Source organism: Ovis canadensis, chromosome 24 (genome assembly GCF_042477335.2).
Source record: "Ovis canadensis isolate MfBH-ARS-UI-01 breed Bighorn chromosome 24, ARS-UI_OviCan_v2, whole genome shotgun sequence".
NCBI lineage: Eukaryota > Metazoa > Chordata > Mammalia > Artiodactyla > Bovidae > Ovis > Ovis canadensis.
In genome coordinates, this window is record NC_091268.1 from 20,644,877 (window position 1) to 20,651,163 (window position 6,287).

Genomic DNA, 6,287 nt, shown 5'->3' on the forward strand with positions numbered 1-6,287 from the left:
AAATGGGTCCATCAGTACTATCTTTCTAGATTCCATACATATGTGTTAATATACAATATTTGTTTTTCTGGCTTACTCTCTGTAATAGGCTCTGGGTTCATCCACCTCATTAGAACTGACTCAAATGCATTCCTTTTTAAGACTGAGTAGTATTCCATTGGTGATGGACAGGGAGGCCCGGTGTGCTGTGATTCATAGGGTCACAAAGAGTCAGACACGACTAAGCGACTGAACTGAGCTGAATACCCCATTGCATATGTGTACCACAACTTCTTTATCTATTCATCTGTCGATGAGCATCTCGGTTGCTTCCACACCCTGACCACTGTAAACAGTGCTACAGTGAATATTGGGGGTACGTATGTCTTTTTCAATTATGGTTTCTTCAGGGTATATGCCCACATGTACTAAAATTGAAATGATACAGAGAAGATTGGCATGGCCCCTGCACAGGGATCTAACTTCTCATACACATGGTGTGGTCTTGCTAATGCAGAAACAATCAGATGCAGGTCCGTTGTGGCTGCCCACTGGAACATGAGGATATCGGCACAGTCCTCTAAAACTGTTGCGATACCCTAATGCCGCTTGCTGAACTGAGCTCAGAAGACTCAAAGCGAATGTCTCTGAGGTGGGGCCCGTTGCTCTTGGGGGGAACACCATGGCTGACATGCCGTGAGGATCAGACCTGACAAGCATATAAGGGGCACTATGCCTTGCCTGGCTTATTTCAGCCTCCTAAGCCTCTTGCCTGGCGGGGCCCCTCACTGTCTTCATTTCATAGATGAGGGAGCTGTTTTCAAGAGGGTGATTCCCCCAAGGTCGCACAGCTCATGGTGGGCAAACCCTGGATCTGACCATGGGCAGGCTTGGTCCATAAAGGGGATGCTTCACCACTGTGTCTTATAACTGACATTAGTAAAATAGGAGAAGCTTGTTCACTGCCTTGCACACCAGCTCTTCCAATGGTGATATCAGCTGGAACATGTCAGTCAAAACAGGGAAGACTGTTGCAGCGTGGCCTCTGCAAGCTTCAGTTCCCAGCTACTTCTTCCCTTTTTTTTTTTTTTTCACCACACCAGGCAGCCTGTGGGATCTTAGTTCCCCAACCAGCGATGGAACCCACACCGCCTGCATTCAAAGTGTGGAGTCTTAACCACCGGACAGCCAGGGAAGTCCCTCTTAGCTACTTTAAAAAAAAAAAAAAACTTGTTTATTTTTGGCTGTTTTGGATCTTCCTAGCTGTGTGGGCTTTTCTCTAGTTGTAACGAGCAGGGCCTACTCTCTACTTGGGGTACATGGGCTTCTCATTGTGGCAGCTTCTCTTGTTGCAGAGCAGAGGCTCGACAGTGGTGGCCCACGGGCTGATTTGCTCTGAGGCATGTGGAATCGTCCCAGATCAGGGATCGAACCTGTCTCTCCTTCAATGACAGGCAGATTTTTTTTTTTTTTAAACCACTGAGCCATCAGGGAAGCCCCCTCTCGGCGACTTCTTACATTTTTTAGAACTTATTTTATGTATTTATTTTTGGCTGTGTTGGGTCTTTCTTGCTGTGCCGGCTCTTCTCTAGTTGTGACGAGCAGGGGCTACTCTCGAGCCGCGGGGCGTGGGCGTCTCATCTCGGTGGCCTCTCTCCTCGCAGAGCGCGGGCTCTCGGGCGTGAGGGCTTCAGTATTTGCAGCACGTGGGCTCAGTGCTTGGGGCTCCCGGGCTCTAGAGCTCAGGCTGGGTAGTTGTGGTGCACCGGCTTAGCTTCTCTGTGGCAGGTGGGATCTTCCTAGATGGGATCGAACCTGTGTGTCTCCTGCATTGCCTCCAAGCCTCCAGGGAAGCCCCCTCTCAGCTACTTTTTAACTCTGTGAGTACAGTTCAGTGAACCCTAGGGGGAAGCTTGCAGAAAGAATTTGATGTGAAGACAGATGAACAGCTCTTGAGAGTGCTACGGCGGAAGAAGATCATACTGGTTAACCACCTCCACCCCACCAGACCCCTCCTTTATATCAATTTTGAACTATTTTCTACCAACTCGTGTGAAAAAGCGTCTTAGATCATTCACCTGCTTGCAGTCCTTTTAATAAATGGATTGACAGCATATGTAAGAACCTAGGTCCCAATGGTAGCCATGTCAAGAGAAGACAGTTTCTGGTTAGTTACTCTCAGGCTGATAAAATTCATGATATAGTAGGATTTAGGGGGGTTTTTAAAAATTGGAGTGTAATTGCTTTCTGCATTGTGTTAGTTTCCGCTGTACAAGGAAGTGAACTGGCTCTATGTATACATATATCCCCTCCCTCTAGAACCTTCCAATCCCCATCCAATCCCACCCCTATAGATCATCACAGGGCACTGCTGTGAGCTCCCTATACTACACAGCAGCTTCCCTGTGTGTGTGTGTGTGTGTGTGTGTGTGTGTGTGTGTGTGTGTGTGTGTGTGTATGTGTGTGAGTTGCTCAGTCATGTCTGACTCTTTGGGACCCCATGGACTGTAGCTCACCAGGCTCCTCTATCCATGGAATTCTCCAGGGAAGAATACTGGAATGGGTAACCATTCCCTTCTCGAGGGGATCTTCCCCACCCAGGGATCAGACCCAGGTCTCCTGCATCACAGGCAGATTCCTTACCATCTGAGCCACCAGGGAGGCCCACTCACTATCTGTTTTACACCTGGCAGCATATATATGTCAATCCTCCGATTTGTCAACCCCCGCACTTCCTCCCCTGTGTCCACATCTCTGTTCTGTATGCCTGCAGCTCTCTTTCTGCCCTGCAAATAGATTCATCTGTAAGCAGGGATATATATTTTCCAAAAGAGCAAGATTTCTCATCAGATCAAGTGAAGAAAAACAATCAGGGTAGCTGAGAGAAAAGACCAGTTAGCTTCCAAACACCATTCATTCATTTCAGTCAGCTCTCAGTGGGACGTGAGGGTTTCTTCTAAAAGAATTCCTTTTAGACCCATGGGTTTTGCCTGTGGGTTTCCGTCTCGACAGTCAGGTGATAATGTTGGGCTATAAACTTCATGGAGACAGAGAGCAGGTGAACAATGTGTAATTAATCGCTAACACAATGCCTGGGCCATGTTAGGACCTTGATAAATGTTTTCAGAGAATGTATGATCCTATTGGATTATGCCAGAATATTTATTATCTGTTGCATCCTGGTAAACCCAAGTCATAATTTTATCTAATAACTGGATGGTGCTTTCAGAACCCTATTAGAGGAAAGTGTGTTATTCCTACTCACTAGTTTCTTCTCTCCTAAAGCCAAGAAATGTGGGTAATTATTTTCTGAGTTATGCCTAGGAAGAGCAGTGACACCATTGTATCTAGCCTCCCCTCTGAAATATTGTTACAACCTCGTTTAGGGTTTACGGCGGCAGCAATGTTCCAGAGTCCTTTCCCCCAGCGTTCTCCATTGGCAAAACGCAGTGTACGGTTAATGCAACAGTGAAAATAAATTATTACCATTCTCCGATTGTGTGACAGGTCAGTAATTAGCTTATGTCACCAGTTGGCCTTCCACAACTGTGTTTATTCAGCTCCATGGAGCACTTTTCAGGGAAAAAGGAAAGATCAGCAAGGCAGTCTTTGTTTACTGTGGATGCTAAATGCGGGTGGAATACATCTTTTCCTATTGACGAGGAAATAAGTTGGTTGTTAGTACATGATTTTCCATTCTCCCAAATGATATGGTGATTCAGGGAATTTGAAAGCTACCCTGGAATTAGAAAAGCATAAAGAAATTGCCCTTTATGTGCTAATTGAGCTATTGTGCCTATTTTCTTTGGTTCCTTTTTCCTGTATAGTCATAGCAAAGAGCTGTGTGTTAAAAAAAAAAAAAAGTATGAAAAATTTTAATTAAAAGAAAAAAATTTTTTTTTTATTTTCCCATTGTAGGTTAAGTGCCTATCATCCAGCTAAGGGACAATGGTATTAGATTTGTAATAAGTACAAGTAAAGCTTTTCATTTTGATTGGATTGGGTGTATTTTTCATCAGCATCTCCCGCGTGAGCCATGATTCCAAAGACAGAGACTTGTAATCTTCTGCAGTGGGAACGATGCAGCTTAAAAATCAATAGGGCAGGAGGTGTTTCAAGTTCTCATTATTGTAATGTGTCAACATCACTTCAGTGACCCCAGAGTCCTATGTTGGCTGGTTTTTCCCCTGATTTATTGTGCAATCTCGCAGGGCAAACTATAATTTCACTTGGAATCAGAAAGTCCCCATTTATGGTTTGTGTCCCAGTCTCCAGTCATTAGGGCATTCTCGGGGAATCGATCCCTCCTGTTGTTGCTAAGAGCTGAATGAAGTTGTCACCCGCTTCGATTACAAAGGCGCTGGGGGAAAAGGAGGCGGTGAGGGCAAGGACCTTGCAGGAGCGAGCTAGGCTTGACGAGGGGCTTCCTGGATGTGTGTCTGCCGCCACTGGGAGGACTTCCACCTTTTCTCAGGACGCCTCTTACAGAAAAGCCCCACCACCAACTTGGAGCGGTGCTTCATCGCTTCTTGCACATCTTATGGATGATGGCATCCTCCTTTTAAAACAAGGGGCGAGAGCCTTCCTTGAAAGTCTGTTCTGGCACATTTTCTAGAACTCGTTGAGTCACGTCAAGTCTTCTTAAATCATCTGATTGAAGAACAGAACTTCTCTTATTGTCACTCTGAGCCTATAAAGCCAGAGTCTTGCATCCTTTTCCTGGTTGGCGAAATAGCTAGGAACTTAGTGAGACTTCCTGTAAGAAGATTACCCTCTGACTTCAGGGTGCATGTGCACACACACGCACTGAAATCTCCTTTCACTGGAGGGTAGTTGATGAATGCTTGTATGACAGTTTTAAGTCGTCCTATAGCATCCATAGGATGACTTAAAACTAACAGTTAGAACTGGACATGGAAGAACAGACTGGTTCCAAACAGGAAAAGGAGGACGTCAAGGCTGTATATTGTCACCCTGCTTATTTAACTTGTATGCAGAGTACATCATGAGAAACGCTGGACTGGTAGAAACACAAGCTGGAATCAAGATTGCCAGGAGAAATATCAATAACCTCAGATACGCAGATGACACCACCCTTATGGCAGAAAGTGAAGAGGCACTCACAAGCCTCTTGATGAAAGTGAAAGAGGAGAGTGAAAAAGTGGGCTTAAAGCTCAACATTCAGAAAACAAAGATCATGGCATCTGGTCCTATCACTTCATGGGAAATAGATGGGGAAACAGTGTCAGACTTTATTTTGGGGGGGGGCTCCAAAATCACTGCAGATGGTGACTGCAACCATGAAATTAAAAGACGCTTACTCCTTGGAAGAAAAGTTATGACCAACCTAGATAGCATATTCAAAAGCAGAGATATTACTTTGCCAACTAAGGTCCATCTAGTCAAGGCTATGGTTTTTCCTGTGGTCATGTATGGATGTGAGAGTTGGACTGGTGAAGAAGGCTGAGTGCCGAAGAATTGATGCTTTTGAACTGTGGTGTTGGAGAAGACTCTTGAGTGTCCCTTGGACTGCAAGGAGATCCAACCAGTCCATTCTAAAGGAGATCAGTCCTGGGTGTTCTTTGGAAGGAATGATGCTGAAGCTGAAACTCCAGTACTTTGGCCACCTCATGTGAAGAGTTGACTGATTGGAAAAGACTCTGCTGCTGGGAGGGATTGGGGGCAGGAGGAGAAGGGGACAATAGAGGATGAGATGGCTGGATGGCATCACCGACTCGATGGATGTGAGTCTGAGTGAACTCTGGGAGCTGGTGATGGACAGGGAGGCCTGGCATGCTGCGATTCATGGGGTCGCAAATAATCCGACAGGACTGAGTGACTGAACTGAACTGAACTGATAGCATCCATACCAAGTCTGTGTGCTAAGCTCCTTCAGTCGTGTCCAGCTCTGTGTGACTTTATGGACTGAAGGCCACTAGGCTCCTGTGTCCATGGGGTTCTCCAGGCAAGAATACTGGAGTGGGTTGCCATGCCCTCCTCCAGGGGATCCTCCCCACCCAGGAACTGAACCCATGTCTCTTATGTTTCCTGATTTGGCAGGTGGGTTCTTTACCACTAGAGCCATCTTGGAAGACCCAAAGACTTTAAAAATGGGTCCACATTTAAATTTAAAAAAAAATCTTTAAAAGTTCTTAAGAGCTCCATTTATCAAAGTCCCTGAATCTCATTCTAGGACATACATTCACTTCATAGACATTTACTGGGTTCTATTCTGGGTGCCAGGTACCCCTTTCCATATTCTATTTAAAACTATATTTATTTATCTGGCTGTGCTGGGTCTTAGTTGT

The 6,287-nt window shown here is 45.5% G+C and overlaps 1 non-coding gene across 1 annotated transcript; it reads left to right on the plus strand.

Moving 5' to 3' along the window:
* The first annotated feature begins 386 nt into the window (after positions 1-386).
* On the plus strand, positions 387-490 carry LOC138429817 (U6 spliceosomal RNA). The gene has a single exon (XR_011252906.1). It is a non-coding gene; the product is annotated as a U6 spliceosomal RNA (small nuclear RNA).
* Positions 491-6,287: the final 5,797 nt, after the last annotated feature.